This window comes from Thalia democratica, chromosome 1 (assembly GCF_965202585.1).
Source record: "Thalia democratica chromosome 1, ktThaDemo2.hap1.1, whole genome shotgun sequence".
Lineage (NCBI taxonomy): Eukaryota > Metazoa > Chordata > Thaliacea > Salpida > Salpidae > Thalia > Thalia democratica.
The window spans coordinates 82,961,225-82,976,412 of NC_139165.1; positions in this window are offsets into that span (position 1 = coordinate 82,961,225).

Sequence of the window (15,188 nt, forward strand, 5' to 3'; positions counted from 1 at the left end):
AAATCAAACTAATCAAATTAAGTCGAATTACCGAAAAAATTTAACTAGAAATATAATAATTTTGCTCAGCGGGCCACATTTACATACTCGCGGGCCACAAAATTTTCTTTCGCGGGCCGCATTCCATTCAAAAAAATAACATGCTCGCGGGCCGCAGATTTACCCTTCGCGGGCCGCAATTGGCCCGCGGGCCGCAGTTTGCCGACCCTTGACTTAGATTAATCAGTACTGCTTTATTTATGGCAAGTTTTCGTTAAATTTTTTTTTTCTGTGATATAAAAATATTATGGCTTGTGTGTTTAAAAATAAATCTAGTGGTTAATATATTAGTCTAGCTCAGAGGTTCTAAACCTTTTTTTAATTTTTTGCTCCTTTCTAAAAGTTTATAACCAAGTTTACCCTTTTTGGAAGATAGATACCAAATTAAACCCCAAATTAAAGATAGTGTTTAATTTCGAAAAAAAAACTAGAGTTTTTGAATTTTAAGTCTTTAATTTAAAAAAAGGTATAATTTAAGGAGTTTATTAAATAAAAAAAAAACAGTTAAATACTAACTTATATATAAAAAATACAGCTAATAAATTTTAATACACGTAATTAGTAAAGAAGAAAAAATACTCCCCAAAACTAGGGAATTTACCCCTAGAGGTAAGTTTAACTCAAGTTACGAATCGCTTGTCTAGCTAGATATAGTAGCTTATCACCCCTAAATAAGTTTTGTTGGTGATCATATTATTAGCTTTTGTCCAGTTATTTTTAGATTAAGTTATATTCTTTATTCATATTGATCAGTTTTAATTAAAAACTATCTATATCACAGTTAAACAGTAACTATTTGGATAAGTAAAAGTTAACTTACGTGATTTTTAAAAAATTCTTACAACAACAGAATATACTTCTAAATTAATAATGAATAAAATCTAAACTCAAACTGAAATATATTTTAAAGCTCTTTAAAATATTAGTTTAGTAAATTTAATAGTAAGTTTTAACTAAAACAAAATTTTTGCTTTGAAAAAACTTTTAAATAAGTTTAGTTCTATTGTAAATAAAATTAGATTAGTGAATTTAGTAACATTACATATTTTGTTTATCAACAATTAAAATAATAACTGTAATTTGATACTTTTGTAGTGCACCAAATTGACAACTTGTAATTGCACTTTATACCAACTACAAAAATATTACTTTCAATAAAAGCTTTTATAAATATTTAAAGTCTGTAAATTGTTAATTGAAATACTTTACACTAATTCGTTTTTTAATGGAAGAGAAAGCAATAGAAAATTGCCATAATACTCAATAAAAAGTAGGTTTTTTACTTTGTTAATGGCTGAATAAATTTTTATACTTAAAAAAAGACTAATTTAGTAACAGTGACATTTTAGAGCTAATTTATGAGAATTAAACTTTTCTAATTTCACTTTATGAATTTATACAACTTTTAATAAACTTCGTTACTACTTTATTTTGTGAACTTGAAGTCATTTCAAAAATGTCAAGTGTTTTAAAATTTTCTATTTATAGTACATTGAAAAAAACTTCAAACCTATAATATTTTTTGAAACTGTATTTTATAAATTTTAATTGTTTTATAGTCCAGCTACATATTATGTATTTTTTTTTATAATAGTCTTAATTTAGTTATTTAAGCTTGGTTAACAGCAAGTATTTCAGTTTCAGTTTTTTTCTTTTTCATTTTAAATAAATTTAGTCTGGTTTGGTGTAGCTCAGGCATTTTTCATGTATAAATTACATTAACTGTTGGTAAAGTATTTTATTAGAGTATTAAATTATTGTTTAAAATACAAAATTAGATTTAGCGTTTTAAAATAGAAACAGTTATAATTTAATTTAGTTAAATAGTAAAAAATTAGTGAATTTTTTAAATACAGCAGGCTATTTAGTTCGCAAAGATTATTTTAAATGACTAATAATAATAAAAAAGTATATAGACAATGGTTGTTTATATGAATAATGTATAAAGATTAGCCATAAATGTTTTTTAAGCTTGGATTTTATCGACATTTGGATGATAACTGAAATGATGAAATTATTAAAATAAAGCTATTAAACGTTTTTAAAGTAGACAATTTTTTAAGACTTAAATTTCTAATTAAGTTAATTTAGTCCAATAATTATGTACAACTTTGTAGGACCTCTACGTGTAGCTAAATATATTTTAAATTAATATACTTAATAAAAGTAAAGATAATAAAAACTGTTTTTTTTGACTAAAGCTAAAATCAGCATATTATACAAATGTAAGTAAAACAGTGGGCCGCGAAGATTTTCAAACTTAAACATTTGGCCCGTAAGCACCATCTGCCTTCCGACCAATCTTTAATCAATCTTTTATTATTTATAAATTTATTAAACACGTAATTTTGATTATTAAATTAAATAGCTAACTGCTAATAAGACAACATTTTTAATTGTTATTTTTAATTATTATTGTATATTATTAAAAGTTTAGATTAAAAAGCTTTATAAATTTACTTTATAAAAATTTTTTTCCTACTATTTTAAGTATAAGTTTTACCAAGTTTTTTTTTCTAGGCTATTGTTTACAGCTGTAAAAAATTACTATTTAAATATGTGTGATCTTCGAAGAAAAGTTTTTAAATATTACAAATAAGAAAATTGATTAACAATGTATTCTTAAAAATGTTATTCAACTAATATTTTTATATTATATTTAACTTATTTATATTTTAAATTTAGACTTTAGCTGACTAAAAGTTTAAACCTACTTTAATGTGATGTTTTATAACCTGAAGTAAAAGGAAAATAGTAATGTAAGTCAGTATTTTTAGTTAAATATCAACAAAAAATTAACAAAAAACTAACTTTATTTTTAGTTCTTTAAAATCTTTGTTACCACAAAATTTATTTAAATTAATCCTCAAAACAAACTTTGGTACAATTGCCAAGGATAATATAAAATATACTTTTAAAACAATAGCTATCAAAATAATGCTAAATGAATAAATTAATTTTACTGAAATGAAACTTATTAACAATATAATAATCGTTACAAATGTGTTAGGCTAATACCAAATTTATAACTTTCAATCTTCCTCATATCACACGAGCGGTTTTTACGTTTATTGAACGCTGTTGTAGCTGATTTTAGCAGTTTTATTGAGCTGGACTACAGTCACGTGTTAAACAAATGTTTAAAGCTCACAGATTTGGATATTAGTCCGAAGTTTTAGTCTATGAAGCTGCTGATAATTAAGTGTGCTAAACTGAAAAGACATAGAATAGTTTACTGAACAAATCTTGAATGTATCAGACATGTTTGACAACAGCAGTTTCTTTTATCAATAAGATATTTCCTACGAATCGATCAACTGGCGACATAAGTTTAACCATAATCTGTCTGCAGCTTGATAAGAAAACCTTGAGAAGATTTTTTTTAGAACGAGTGTTCGTGTCTGAGGTTAGTATGGAAGTTTCCCGTGAAAAAGTATAATATTCTGTTTAGTCGAACGACTTCGATGGTGACAAAAAAATAAGAGGATTTAAATACAGTCTCAGCTTGACTGTTCTTAAAAACCAACTGTACATTTTCGATAGTTTTAATTTTTGTAAGTTGTTTGAATAAAGTCTTGCTGCATTTTAGTTCAAAACTTAATCAAGTTTTTAGCGATTTTTTCACTCTAAATATATTCACAAACTACCTAATATACCAAAAATACTTGTTTATAATTATTTTCTTACCTACTTGAAGTAGATCAAAAATAAAACATTTAGTGCTTAAGAAGTTGAAAATTTTGTTATGTGTATAGTTTATCATTTAAATTATAAAACTAACGATTTATCGGCTCTGCAGGTTAAAGTCTGGATTTTTTTCAAAAATTCAGCCTAACCATAAAAATTCACGGAAGAAGTGAAGTTCTTAAATTTCATTTACAGTTCGATATTTTGTTATTATTAATTTATTACTTATAATTCACGTAAAGTAGTTTATTTAGTCGATTGACCATATTAATCAAAATTGTTTTTTGCAGGCTAACTAATTCAGAAAATAAACTTTAGAGGGACGGGTCATATCTTAAAAATTGTACTTTAAATAATTTTAACCTCTATACGCAAAACTTTGTTAAGACAAGCTTAAAAAAGTACAATAATACTCGAATTAAATGTTCTGCTAATTTTAATAACTTGTGTACTAATTAAGTTTCTTAACGGTAAATTAGTTTTATTAACTAAAAGTTCTTAAACCTAATTAAAGTTTTAATATAACCTTAATTTGTGTGTATGTTGATTAAAAATAAAGAATTATACAGGTGTGTTATATTTAAATAAACGTATTAAAATGAGCATAACCATATTTTTTTATTAAAAAAAATAGTCGATAACTCCAATCATAAAAATAAACGAGACTCAAATAAAATGTCTAAACATAAAACATCTTTTAAACAATAGTACCAAAATTTATGTTTCTAAATTCCGAAAAATTACAAACTTAAGTTTTACATCTAGAAAAACTACTAAAAACACTTATATTTATTTTATTTTTTCTTTAAACGTTTGCTGTTGCTTCCACTACTTCTGCTTGACTGGTTTCTCTTCCGTTTAATAATGCGACGTTTTGGTAAAACTATTGAAGGATCTTTCCTTTTAGCAAGTTGATAGAACATGTAAAAATATTCATTTACTTCTTTAGCCGTTTTGTTTGGTAGATACGTTTTTAATAAAGATGTTTTACAAATTTTATCAACTTTCTTGTTCATTGATAAGTTTTTAAGATAAAGTTTGTATAATTGATCAAATTCGTAATGTCCCAAATTAAAACATTCAACTTCATCCTTACTCCATCTCGCCTTAACTTCTTCCCTGTCTGTATGTATTGTTTTGCCTTCATCTATTTGCAATCGTTCGACTATTTCTGTAGCTGTTTTGTTTGGTAGATGCTTCTTTAAAAAACAAATTTTACATTTCCTGTCTGAGAATAAAACTTTATTTTGATCATTTTCAAGAGATAGTAGACCAAAATTGTTTTTTCCCAAATTAAGATTTTCAACTTCATCCTTACTCCATCTCACCTTAACTTCTTTTATGTCTTTATGGTTTTCTTTGTGTTTCTCGATTTGCAAACGTTCTTCAAACACTTTTTCCTTATAATGATTTTCGGGCCTTACATCTAAAAGGTCAGGGATTTCTGCAATATTTTTATGGATAGGTTTTGGAACTTCAAGTTTATTGGTATTACAAATGTTTAAGAGAGCACTAGCAGTACTACGATTCTTAAACTCTAGTTCATTTATTATTTCTTCTACCGAGTCCGTAGGAGTAGTTTGATCCGAACCTTTAAAAATGCATTTTTTTTATTTGTTAATTTAGTAAAGTTGTCTTTTTGTTTTGTAAATTTACCTAAAATCTCAATAAATTAGATTTTGCTAACAACTGGTAAAAAGGAAGTTTTTTTTTTAAATATTTGAATAACATTTAAAAGACAAAAATAAGATCTCAAACTCACTAGGTTTCGGTGACAAGTTGCTTGTTGTTAAATCATTATAGTGCTCTTCAGGCTTTTTGTTGAAAAAATCAGGGATTTTTGCACTGTTACGAAGTAAATGAATTGAAGGTAAGTTGCTGTTAATTTGATTGTTGTCGCTTTTAATACCTTCTATTGTTCTACGCCCAGTTCGTCTACAATCTTTTCTTATTAACAATGTCGTTCGATTGATTCTCGTCGAACCTTTAAAAATGCATTAATTATTGTAAGCAATTAATAAAATATTTGATTTTGTATCAAGTTTTGTATCGTTTTCTTTAATTTTTAATGTAATAAATTTTTCTAGCAAGTGATAAAAATAAAAATTAAAGTAAATAATAGTTGTAATAAAATTAAAAAATAAAACTCACTAAATGACGATGTGGAGCTGTTTTTCATTTCACTTTGTTCAAGATTCATTTTTTATTAAATTACTAAAGCTTATTTTATTATCTAGTAAAAAATAAACAGTTTAAAAATGGAGTAACCCTAATATAATGTATGTCAAGTATATTTTACAAACTCTTAACAAGTATATATTGACATAAGGTTTGTTAATACCAATTCGATTATCAGACAACTGCCTTCAGTAGACTGAGACCAGTTTTGTCCTTTTTAGGATTCATTAGTAGGTCGTATTGGTATGATCTAACCTTACATCAATTTGAGCTTATCTCACTGCGAACAAATTCAAGGTTTAGACTCTGTACACTTTTGACTATGTTTATGATAAAAGAAATTAATATACAATTTTATGAGAATTTATAGCTTATCCAAAAATATTTGTTTTAAAAATAAGATATACCAATTGCTAAATTTAACTTAAAATAAAGAATTAGAAATCGAAACTTTTTTAAACTTAAAGCGTCTATTTTTGTAGCATTGTTAAGTTTATTTTGTGCTATATTTGTAATTAAGCTGTTACAAAAAAAATTGTATATAAAAGAAAGAACTACATAGCATTTGTAAATCTAAATGGTGCTTTTAGAACAAACTACATTAAATACTTAAATACTACATTAAAAATTTCTATACACATCCTGTTGTAGGTTTTTTTTTTTGCAACAAATTTCATTTTTAGACTACATATCTTTACCTTATGTCATCTTAATTTCTTGTCAAGCGTTAGACCCGGGCATAAAAATATGAAGCATTTTAACTGAAATATATATTAAGAGCGAAAACATGAAACAAACAAATATTGTTAAATTTAAAGGGTTGCCTTTATTTTTGTGTCAAAGACTTGTCCTGAGACATCTTGAGAGTGATTTCAAATTTTAAAAAGCAGATTTAAGTGAATGAAATTTAAGTTAATTAACAAAGTTAGTTATAAAATTTCAAATTACTAAGACTAGATAAAGTAAATTTGATTTTAATATCAGATAAAAATTCTTTGAAAGTTTCAAAAATATTAAATTTATTTTGATGTTTTGTAATTAAAATAAACAAACTTGAGTTACCCTGAGTATATTGTTTATTTCAAACTAGCTTTAGTTATTAGGAAGCTTTAAAATATTTCAAACTTATCTGAACTATCCTCGGTATTTGAGTGTGTGGTACAAAATAGTTTTATTTAAAAATAATCTTAATACATTTTCCAGGTTATAAATAGTTTATATAAACCTTAATTGTTAAATCACTTAAAATTTGAAATATTTAATTTAACTTTTGCGAGTGAACAAACTTCCTAAATCTTAATTAATTCATTTAGTAGTAACAATTACTTATAAATAACAAAAGTTACTACACCTTAAATAGAAGTTTTGTTTCAATCGTTGGCTATGGAAACTAATAAAAAAATTTTTTTATATATGTAAAATTAAAACAAGTAAATTCTAAAAATTTCAGGAATACTTCAATGATGCAATGAAAATATTCAAGCTTCTAAGAATGGCTTCATCATAAGACTGAAGACAAATTGTAACACTATTGCTAGTGATAAAATACTTGTTAAAAAAAACAAACAATATAATAAGTAAAAATAAAAGTTTTCATAAAACTTCTTGACAAGATTAAAAGAAATACAAACTGTTACTTTTGTCATTAAAAAACAAAGTTTAGTGTTTAAAACTGGATTTTACAACCTAATTTGTATAATATCTTTTTCTTGCAAAATATTATAATTAAATCAAATTTTTATATAGCAGCTTCCTCTTTATTTATTGATTTCTCACTTTTTTGTTGCCAAGTTTCTATTTACTTACTCTTAACAATTTCGTCCACAATGAGAAATATTGTTTAATTTTTTCCCCGGGTAAAATTTAAGAAAAAATAAAATTAATGTATAACTTAGCAGAAAAGAAATTCTAAGACTGCGAAAAGTAATGTATGAACTTGCCAAATTATAAAACAAGTAAGGTGTGCAATGCATAAGACTAAATGGAAAATGTCCTTATGCTATCTTATCCAGTTATTAATCACTTGAATTCTATACATTCACTATTCAACATCTAATTTTAAAAATTCTAGGCAAGGGAAAAGAAAAAGTCATAGTATTATTTTTTTACGGGTTAATAAACTGCAAATTAGAGCTTTAAGTTTTGCTGCTTTCAAAAAAGTTTGTTTTTACTAAAAGTTTAAAAGCTTGTTATTGTAAAAGGCAGCAAACTCATGTTTTAAACCAGGATTTCCTTTTTTTTTTCTCAAAGTACCTTTTAAGAAATACAAAAAAAAGCTATAGCTCCTTCCAACAAGATTTCCAAGAAAATTAAAAAAATTACTGACATAAACATATTATCTCATTAAAGTCTATATCAATTAGCTACATGAAAAGAAGTTCTTTATACAATAGCATGTATTGAGAAAATTAACATTATGGTGAAGTACTTCGCAATCATCAAACTTTTTTAAATACTAACTATAGTTAAGAAGAAAAACGAAGAATTATCTATAATCTAATTAAGAACTTTTTATAACAACATTGATTCAAACTTTTGTTTACTAGTGTATATACGATTATTATCATTGAAGTCGAAATTATTTTTTTTAATTGTAACAAATATTGACTTAAACTTGGACTTCTAATGAAATTTATGTAAATAATTAATGCTTTTGCACTCTTTAGGAATACATTTTTAAACTTACACACTAGCTTTTAAAGAAAATGTATACTATATGAAATAAATACAAACAATAAAAAAAACCTTTAAAAAAAATTAAAATATGCTTTTTACTAAATTAAAACATACTGAATGTATACTTAATATTTAATTTTAATGATACATTTTAGAATTAAAGAAATTTAAAATGTTAGGTAATACTACTCAAAATGAAAAGCTTTAATACTAATTGTAATATATATTTTTTAGTGTCTTAAAGCCATATAAATCAGACAATATTGTTTTAAACTCCCTTTTTTTTTGATTACGTTTTTATGTCTGAAATTATTATTCTGTGTTTACCCTTAAGATTTGATAAGTCTAACAAACTATAATAATAAAAAGAATTGAAAAAAAATGCTTAAAACTTTTTAGAAACTCACAACCCTTTGAATTGAGATAAGTAGTTCATCACTAGACTGTGCAAAACACCAACTGAAGATGTCATTTTTAGTTCTTTATTTTATATTAAAATATTAATGTGATTAACAGATATGTACTTATTAAATAGAATAGATTAGTAGTTATAATCAAATAATATATCTTAATTTTTCTATAGTTAGATTAATGACCGTAATTTGATACTACTTTAGGTCACTAACACGACAATTTTTAAGTGCATGTCAACAAATAGAAAAGTGTTAAAAATAAATATGCTTCAATAATACTTTAATTAGATTAACACTAGTATTATCAAGAAATAAAGCAATGAGAATTTGTCCACCAAAACCTACCGCGCAAATGAGCTTAGTTTTTAAACTGTTTAAGTGAAATTAAGTAATTCAAGTTTTACTAAAAAAAAAGTAACTTCAAGTATCGGTAAACATAATATTAAAATCAAAAAGTAATAATTATAAACATTTCAAGTAAAAAAGATAGTACATAGTTTTATTAGTCAATTGTTTGAGTTTTATTCGCTAAATCAGGGTTGAGTGCGGTTCGTGGGCCTAATGCGGCCCTCAAAGTCAAAACTCTCAGCCCGCGAGCTCATTTACAGCGAAAATTTTCATATTTAAAACAACAAAAATTAAATATATTGTAATAACAACTCACAGTTAGTCTCTTAACTCAATAAATACTCTATAATAGTGCTCTACTATTGCTTAACTTGACATATTTTGGTCTAAAATAATATTTAGCTACTAATTACTAAAACATCATTTTAATAACTGCGGCCCTCGATAATTTTTTTCTAAATTATTAGGCCTGCGATTAAATTTAACCAAGAAAACAGGCCCCGCGAGCTACAACAGGCTGACGACACCTGGGCTAATTAAATATTATTAGAAAATTTACCAATTTAAGCTTATTTCTTACATGTAAGAAATAAGCTTTTCCTTTATCAAAACTAAGTGTTATCTTCTTTGATCTAATAAATATTTATAATTTGGTTTGAATTTTATACATACTTTATTCTGTTAAATATCTCAAGTAGTAAGTATCTCAAAAATTTTTAGCTTTTTTATTTTTTTCATAATTATACAAATGACCATGTTGTTATTAGTTTATATATAGACTGTTTCAAGTAATATTCATTTCTTTTGTTTGAATTATAGTACTTTAGCAGGTGGCTAGTAAAACATTATGTATTATTAACTTTAAAATAAATATGTGCTTGAGCTTGATTGTTAAATTAAGTTTTTAGTTTAATAAATTTCTTTACTAAAGATATTTTGTATAACTTATAAAAATGTACTCAACTATGAACAAATAAGCAGTTTAGGATAAAAACTATTAACTAACTTTTTGATAAAAGTTTTCATAGGAATTTCGTATTAATGATTTGTTTTCTTTTTTACATGAATCTGAACTTCCTTCACATCTTGATTGAGATTCTTTATTATCTGATAAAAAAAAACACATTTAGGTAAATAAATTCTAGACTTCTTTGTTATTGATTAATATTAGTTACAAGACAGTTTTATTTGTGCATTTAGTTAGTACAATGCAATTTTGTCAAGTTATAATATGTTTTAGCTAGCTTTAAACATATTTCAAATTTAAAACTCTTTTTAATATTTGGGTTAATTATACATAATTTTTTAATAAAGGTCAAATTTCAAGTAAGATTTACTGTAGAAGGCTGTAAAGTTACTACTTAATATGGTTTATTTATTAAAAACCACAGCTATAAACGCTGTCAAAAACTTAGGTCTTCATATAATAGTAAATTTGTTTGAGAAACCTTTAAACCTAAAAAAAATTTCTAACTTCTTTTACTTTTATAGCTCTATAAAAACTGATCAGGTTAATTTTCAAAATCAATTTTTTTGAAGTACTACTGTGACAAGTTATTTATATAACAGATCGTATTGAGAAAACTAATCGTACTATGACATATTTCACATACTTGAAACTGTTTGATAACAAATTTTCTTTAAGAAGAACGAAAAAATATCTATAATCCCTCTAAGAACTTTTATATTAAATACATTTGTATTGTATCGAATAAATTTTGTAATAGTTAAACTAAATTTTTTAAACTCTAACAAAGTCAGCAAAAAATCTCTCAATACATTACGTCTAATGTTTCAGTTTTATTACAAAATAAAACTTGATTTAAAAAAAAAATAAATTAAAAAAAAAATCTTAAACTAAAACTAGAATTGTAAATAATGTAAAAATAAACAAAATATAAGTTTGTTTTAACTTAAATAAAGATTAAATTAGCTTTTTTATATAAAATGTCATATAACTGATTCAATTACTTAATTTCACTAAAAATATTTTTGATCAAAATAAAGCCTAACTTTAAAAATAGAAATTAAAATAGTTAATAAACTAAATATTCATTTTGCTGTTTTGAAAATAAAATAAAAACTCAACATTAAGTTACTTAAATATTAAAATGTTATAAACAGTTTTTTTTCTTATGTATAGCTTAATATATATATTTTTCATTATAAAAAAACTAAATTTAAACCAAAAATGGGTATAATAGTAATTATACAAACAATTTCATTTTTGAATATTTGCTCTAAAATATATTCAAAACATAAAATTATTAGCTAAACACTTTCCAATTCTGTGTGTGATTGTTTATATAAACAAATACAATATATTTTTTATTTTAATTTTAATTACTATATCTAGTTTTTTTTTGTTTAATATATTACTTATTAAACTATTTTTGGGGTAAAAATTGTCCTATATGTTTAGTTTTAATTCAGTTTAAATATTAGAAAGAAAATCAGTCAATTAATTTTAATAATAGATTTATATAATTTGAACAACTAGATCAAAAATATAAGATTTAGTTGAAAAATTTTTAAACAAATTATATATACAAAATAACAAACCTTACAACAGAGATAGTTTATTTTCACTTAGAAGTGCAAAACACCAACCTGAACATTTATATTGACAATTCAAAATTTAACTTTGTTTGTCTTAAAAACTAAAAGTTAACTCTTACGATGATATAGTAATCAATACTTGCCATTTAATTACTCAAACTAGAATTGAAAATTGCTTCTTTATGAAAACAAACTAATTAGAAATCTTCAAATCGCTGTACACTAAATAATTTTTTATTTTAGGTTTTACTAAGTAAATATAGTTTCGTTTAGTTGTATTTGTTAAAGACAATATTTTGATTTTATTAAATATATATGACGAAAACTTTAACAAAATAAAATAATTACACATGAACATTTTAGATCTACAAAAAATAAATTCTTAAAAAAAAAAGACGCTGTTAATAAATGCAGTTAGTACAAGTAAAAACGCTTACTATAAATATAATTGACTTTTTGGTTACTTCAATTGTCTTAAACCTTTCAGTATAAACTTTTTTGAGACATTACTAATTTTCGTTTACTAAAATCAATTCAATAAGTGTTTAGTTAGCTAAAAGGTTTTTAAAACTCCTGAAAAAATAATAATATAAATATATTTGACGAGTAAATTTAACTCTTTTAATAAAAGCTTATAATATTGTAACCCGATATATAAATAAACTATTTAGCTTTATAAAGAAGGCTTACAGTTTATTGTTCTCATTAACTAATTAGATTTAAGTTAAAGGAGTCAGAAATATCTATAATCCCTCTATCAACTTTTTTATGACATACATTTTTATTGCACAAATGTCGTAATAGCTAATTTTAGTTTTTTAAACTCTAACATGAACAGCAAAGTATAATTTATAATATTTAAAGTTTAACGTTTAGGATTAATTTAAAGATTTAACTTTCTTTCTATACAACCTATAATAAATTTTAACTCTAAAAATAAAACAAGAAATATGTTTTTCGTAAGAATAAGCAAAATTTAAGTTTGTTGTAACCTAAATAAACATTTTATTACAGTTAAAAATTGGTCCACTTGCACGATTTCACAAAAAAAAGTGATAAAACTTAAAAATAACCATTAAAAAAAATTAAAAGTTAATAAACTAAGTTTTCACTTTGCTGTTTTCGGGAATCAAGAAAAAAACCTAAAACTAAGCAAGTTATATAGTAAAATGTTGTTAACAGTTTTTAATCTTCCGGTAGATCACTTAACGCTGCTTAAAATTTGTTAAAGAAAGCAGGAATAATTTTAAATTTACTCTAGATATTACTAAAAGTTTTAAAACTTACACTAGATAATACCATAATAATTCTAAAATTTGAGAGTTGTGTACGATTCATTAGGCTTATGGATCCGGTAGCTAAATAGTAATAAACTTTATCAACTTTAATTTTTCTGGACCAATTATCCTAAAATTATATACATGCGTTTTAGCTACAAAATTTTATACAACCTTGATTATTTGTTTTTTCTGAAAAGTCACATCAACAACAAAATTTTGTTTAAAATATCAAGTTTAAGATTTATTTAAGACAAAATATTTTTAGCTTTACTTTTTTCAATTCTATTTATGATTGGATATACCTAATATTTATACAAATAAATTATTATCCTGTTATTTTTAGTATATTTACTATATAACTTTTTTTCTGTTTAATATATAACTTAATTTAATATTTTAGAGGTAAAGAAGTTCGTATATGTGTAAGGTTTAATTCAGAATAACTATTAATTAAATTAGAGTTTATTTTATTTGAATAGTAGCTTAAATAACTTTAATTAAAGTTTAATAATAGTTTTTCTAAACGAGACAACTAGATAAAGTATACACTTACATTAAAACTTACATTTAAAATAATTTTTATGCACAAAATAACAAACCTTAGAACGAAGATAGTTCATCTTCACTCAGAAGTGCAAAATATCAACCTGACCATCTAATATTGTCATGTAAAACTTATTTTTATATTTCTGAAAAATCTAGATTATAGAAGTTATCTTTTACAAATATAAAGTAATCAATAATATTTAACTAATTACCAAAAATGTAATTTGAAATTGCATTTTCATATAAAAAACTTAACTTATAGCTTCCAATCTTTGTACACTAAATCATTTTCAATACTAGGTTTTACTTATAAAAATCTTTATTTTGTTTTTTTTTTTAGTTGTTTAATTCTATATAAAATTCAAAAATTTCAATAATCACGACAAAGTAGAATAGTAATACATTAAAATTTTCATGTGCTACACAATTTACTACAATGCATTTATTGAAAAAAAACCCAACAAAAAATAATTTACGACACAGTTTATTTAAATCATTTCGTACAAACAGAAACGCTTACTATAAATCTAATTTACTTACACACACTTTAGTTGTCTTAGAACTTTTAGAATAAATTATAGAAACACTAATAATATTTGCTTACTAAAAAAAAGCTTAAAAAATGCTTACTAATCCAAAACTGCTTTAAAAGAAAAGTATATGTCAATGACGTTTAAACACTTTCTTCTTAAATGGAAGTTTATAATCTTGTAATACGATATGTATGCAAACAAACTAATTTTATTTAATAAGCTTTCAGTTAACTTAACGTGAAACTTCTTTTTTTAATTCTTTCGAAAACAGCATATATTTTTAAATTGATAATAAATAAAAACTAAACTCAAACTAAAATGTAGTTTAAGTCTTTTTAAAAGTTTAATTTAGTATTTGAAAAAGATAGTTAGAAAAAAACTTTAAATAATATTCTTAACTAATGTTTTAATCAAATGTAGTTGTATTGAAAATAAGATTAGATTGGTGGTTTTAATCTTATTATTTATTTTTGTCCAGTTACAACTAAAGAAGTAATTATAGTTTGATACTAACGTGAGAACTTTGAAATCCATTTTAATGCATTTACAAAAAAAAATGCTTACAATATAGGCTTAAACAAATATTTAGTTCGACAAACACAAGTAAGCAAGGTATACAACAATAAGAAGTTAACCGCCGAATTCTACCGCGCTAAAGGGTTTATTGTTAAAACTGCTTAAGTGAAATTGAATAAGTCTAGTTTTATCAATTATACAAACAACTTCCAATAGCGGTAAGTATAAAAACAAAAACTTTTAATCTTTGATACTTAAAGTAAAAGAGATAGTACATGATAGTTTTATTGTGGCAATAGATAGTTTTTTATTGGCAAGTTAACTACTGTCATTATATATATCCATTTGAGTTTATTTTCTTCACCTGAATAAATAAGGTTTTCGTATACGAAGACTAAAATGTTGCTTTCTTT